The following is a 5,095-nucleotide window of genomic DNA, read 5'->3' as shown; positions in this document are numbered from 1 at the left end:
GGTTGGATTTCAGGAAAAGGTTCTTCCCCAGAGGGTGTTGGGCATTGACAAGGCTTCCTAGGGAATAGGCACAGCCCCAAGGCTGCCAGAGCTCCAGGAGAGTTTGGACAATGCTCTCAGGATTGTTGGGGTGTCTGTGCAGGGCCAGCAGCTGCATTCATGATCCCTTCCAACTCAGGATATTCCATGATTCTATGACTCATATGACACCATCCACTAGCTGGGGCTGCTCCAAGCCCTGTCCAGCCTGGCCTTGGACACTCCCAGGGATGCAGGGGCAGCCACAGCTTCTCTGGACACCCTGTTCCAGAGCCTCACCACCCACACAGGGCACAATTCCTTCCCAATATCCCATCTAACCCTGCCCTCTGTCCGATCCAAGGCGCTTTTCCTTGTCCTGGCACTCCAGCTCCTGAATGAACAGCCCCTCTCTGGGCCCCTGTGGGCCCCTTCAGATGCTGCACTGAGCCTTCCAAGCAGGGACTGGGGAGAGCAGAACAAAGCCCTGGAGGGGAATTGCAGCTTTGCAAGCTACAAGGGGAAAGAAAAGCCTATCAAACCCAGCTTGTAAGATTAAATGAGGTAAAATATGCTGTGGGCCTTTGTTGTTTTAAAATCCCTTTCCCTCTGCTGTATTGTTTCGCCTAATGAAGAAACATGGTTTCATTCCAAGCAGGCTGTTACTCCCCACCACTTACCTGGGCTCCCAGGGGGCAGCCTGGATTCCAGGGACACAGGGAAATCTGTGGGCCTGGTCTCTGGGAAAGCTCTGGAGAGGCAAAACTCAGTCCAGAACAGGCTGTAAAGGAGCCACTACTTTAGTCCAAGGCAACACCTAGGTATTGAGACCTAAGGGATGAGCTTGGAGGGTCAGTGCTAAACAGCCTTCAGCAGGTCCCAGAGTAACTCACAGCTCCTGAGCCCTGAAAATTCATTCTTATTTCCCCCTGGACACCTGTGCAGTTGTTAAACCTGCATACAGCAATGCAGAGCTGATCACAATCATCATTCCTTACAATTATGGAATGTCCTGAGCTGGAAGGGACCCACAGGGATCATCCAGTCCAACTCCTGACCTTGCACAGAGACCCCAACAATCCCACCCTGGGCATCCATGGGAGTATTTTCCTAGTGCTCCTGGAGCTGTGGCAGCCTTGGGGCTGTGCTCATTCCCTGGGGAGCCTGGGCAGTGTCCCAGCACCCTCTGGGGAAGAACCTTTTCCTGATATCCAACTTAAACCCCTCGACAGAGCTCCATCCTGGTTCTGTCATCACTGGGCATCACCATCCCTGGTCACAGAGAGCAAAGACTGGAGCTGCTCCTCAAGAGGAAAGTGCTGACCCAGTGGAGTCTCATTGATGGGGTTTTGTGGTGTCTGTGCAGGGCCAGGAGTTGAACTTGATGATCTTTGTGGCTCCCTTCCAACTCAGGATATTCCATGATTCTGTGATTCCACCCTTGGGATGGCAAAGTCTGATCCACCTTCCCACCTCCCTCCTCACCTGCAGCCCACCTGGGTAGGTGCCAAAATCTGAGATGTGCTTCAGCTTCTCCCTAAAGCAATTCCCTACAGCAAACCCAGCATTTTCAGTGAGCCTAAGCTGCTGCTCCTGCTGGAGTCACACAGCCAAGCCCTTTGTGGGGGCTGCCACAGTCCACATGGAAAATCCCCTCCGTGCCAAACTCAGGCAGAACCACACCCAGGCAGCACCGCCTTCCCAAGGCAAGGAGCACAGCCCAGCTCCAGGAAACCAGGTGGGTTATTTGTGCTGCCTTGAAGAAGTCCTGGCTGCTCCAGCAGTGGCCACAGGCTCATGCATAATGCACTTGCAGCCGCTGCTGGCAATAATGGATGGCTGCCATCGGAGCTGCTGGAGCGCAGCACGGGGCACGCGGGATCACCGATGGAATTTCTTTATTGTTCCACGGCTGCTGCTGCCTTGTGTTTCCCTCGCTCAAGGTTAAATCATTTCTGTTTGGAGCAATCTTTGCACTCTGCATTACATGCCGGCAAAATTAATGGGCCTCCCTGGGCCAGCAAACTTCACACGCCTCTCCTGAGGATTCCCTCAGTTCCCCCTCAGTTCCTCCTCAGTTCCTCCCTCAGTTCCTCCCCAGTTCCTCTCTCAGTTCCCCCTCAGCTCCTCCCCAGTTTCTCCTCTGTTCATCTCTCAGTTCCTCCTCAGTTCCCTCTCAGTTCTTCCCTCAGTCCATCCCTCTGTTCTTCCCTCAGTTCCTCCCTCAGTTCCCCCACTGTTTCTCCTCAGTTCCTCCGTAGTTCCTCTTCTGTTCGTCTCTGTTCATCCCTCTGCTCATCTCTCAGTTCCTCCCTCAGTTCGCTCAGAGTTCCTCCTCAGTTCCTCCCTCAGTTCCCCCTCTGTTCATCCCTCAGTTTCTCCTCAGTTCCTCCCTCAATTCCTCCTGAGTTCCTCCCTCAGTTCCCCTCTGTTCCTCCCTCAGTTCATCCCTCAGTTCCTCCTCAGTGCCTCCTGAGTTCCTCCCTCAGTTCTTCCCTCAGTTTCTCCCTCATTTCCTCCTCAGTTCCTGCCTCAGTTCATCCCTCAGTTTCTCGCTCAGTTCCTCCCTCAGTTCCTCCCTCAGTTCCCCCTCAGTTCCTCCTGCAGGTGATTCCTACACCCTGGGCCTCTCACTAATTTGGGAATGGCCTGAGAATCAAATCAGGTGTTTGGCCCATTAACTACTGGGTAGAAAAGCCTGACAAGAGTGGGAATTTATTTGTCTTTCTGGAAGAACTTCCCAGCGGAAGGAAGCGGTTGCTGTCCTGGGAAGGGTGACAAGCTGTAGCTTTCCTAGTGCAGAGACTTCCAGCAGCCCATCAGAGAGGAGGCAATAGCTGTCCCTGTCAGGCTTAGCTGCTGGTGGAGGGGTGGGATGTGCCCTGGTGTCAGCACCAGAAACAAATCCCAGCTTCACGTTCAGTGGTAGTTGGTTGTTATTTGCTTTCAGGAGCTGCGTGCCTCTCCCCACTGCCTTTGATCTCAGAACAGGCTTTTATCTTCCCACTGAAGGCTTCAACCACTGCCTCTGTCTCCCCTCAGCTTCATTTACTGCCCCCACCACTACACAACACATCAGCTGGATGTTGTTCTCCCTCAAGGCTGGGTACCAATTCCAGACATCCAACTCCAGGTCCAAAACAACCAGGACCATGAGGGGATATGGAAGTACATCAGCTCCATTTGAGGAGCATGAGGCATGAGAAGCATTTGGTGGATCAGCAGACAGGAAAACTGGGTGTATATTCACCTTAAACCCGAAGCTGGGCCCAAATCCCCCTCAGCTCAGTGGCAGAAATTCCTTCTCTCCCATGTAGCTCAAGTAAAAACTGCAGATGTTTCTCTCCTCAGAGAGAACACAAAGATCAGCGTGTCAAAGCCTGGCTTAGGGGGTCCTGGACTAACAGGGCAAGCACAGCAAGACCTTTGGCCCTGGGAGGAGGAGAGGAGGCTGCAGCAGCATCCACAACTGGAGCAATGTCACCAGAGCCTGTTCCTGTGCACCTGCATCGTTCCCACCTCATCCCCCTGCTCTCGGCTCTGCTCCACTGGTGGCTGAAATGATGTGGGGCTCTTCAGAGGGTGAAGCTCTGCCCTCAGGTGTCCCCTCCCTGCTCTAACAGAGCCCTCTCTTCCTTGAACTCAGGGTCAGCTTTGTTATCCTGGCAGGATCAGCAGCTCCCAGAGCTCTGAACGTGCTCAGCCACTGGAGAGGGCAGGGAAGAGCTGCAGAGCCTGGTTCTGGAAGAATTCCCTCTGGATAAAGCTGAACAAGATCACACTCAGTCTCTGGATTTCTGTTACTGGCAGGAAAGCTTGAGAGCAGCCAGGATGATGTTTCTTTTCATTACTTTTAATCTAGCCGAGATTTTACTTAGAAAAATCCTTTCCAAGATTAGTTTTGAAACTGATTTGAAAACATCTTCCTTTCCACTGTGATCCTTAGCCATTTTTCCAAGGCTGCCAGAGCTCAAGGAACATTTGAGCATTGGGAGATGCTCAGGCATTGGGAGATTGTTGGGGTATTCTGTGCAGGGCCAGGAGCTGGAACTTTATGATGGGTCCCTTCCAGCTCAGAATATTCTGTAATTCTATGGTTCATAATATCAATAGGAAAAAAATATTATTTAGATTGATCTGAAGTCATTCCATGAGCTTTTTAATGGGGACAAATAATCAAAGAGGGAAATGACTCAGTAATTTGCGCAGCTCTCTTATGTGTGAGCTATGCCTGAAGTCTCCTTCTCCCCAGTTTGAAAAGAGCTATGAAATGGTTCTCGGCAAAGCTGCTGCATCCAGAGGATCCCAAAAAGCTCTGTCCCAGCTTCCCCCTCAAGCTCACATGAAGGGACTGCACTTTGAATCTCTGCCAGCCTTCGGGTGTCCACCAGCCCCGCAGGGTTGGGATGCTGTGAGCAGGGGACCTTCCAAATCCCAAAGGGCTGGGGGCACATGGAGATGGCCCAGGAATGTCACAGGGGGCCTGCAGGGAGCCCAGCTCAGCCCCACAGTGCTCCTGCAGCCATGGAAGGGCCTTGGGACCAAACCATCCCCACAGCCCATTCCCTTGGGATGCAGCATGAAAACATTGGAGGGGAGCTCGTCCTTCTCCCTGAACCCAAACAAACCCATTGGAGATGATTTGGGGCATACATACCTGTGACTTTTCCCTCTAACTCACCCACCCCTCCTTCCAACCCATTTGTTCCAACTTCTGTGATGCAGGGGGTTGGAACTGGAAGATCTTTAAGGTCCCTTCCAATCCAAACCATCCATAATTCCTGGGAAATCAAGACCTTCATGGGCTCAAAAATGGCAAGGAACAGCCAGACAGCATCAAGTCAGACTTGAACAGAGACCATGGATGTAAACCTTGGTACTTGGGGCAAATTCCTGCAAATTTCCAAGGATTGGGATGGGGAAGAAAAACAAACCTTCTGTGCAATGAGGGGGAAACAGGAGGGAACCTTTCCTAGTGTCAAAGCAAGACAAAAAATAAATATGGTGTCAAAGCCTAAAAGCAGCAGCACAATAAAGGCAGCAATAACTCCTGCTCGGTGACACCAGGCAGCCAAGC

This window comes from Melozone crissalis, unplaced genomic scaffold, assembly GCF_028551555.1.
Source record: "Melozone crissalis strain CALT ecotype California unplaced genomic scaffold, PUWL_Pcris_2 ptg000034l_1, whole genome shotgun sequence".
Lineage (NCBI taxonomy): Eukaryota > Metazoa > Chordata > Aves > Passeriformes > Passerellidae > Melozone > Melozone crissalis.
The sequence above is the reverse complement of the archived record's forward strand: the minus strand, read 5'-3'. Positions refer to the sequence as shown.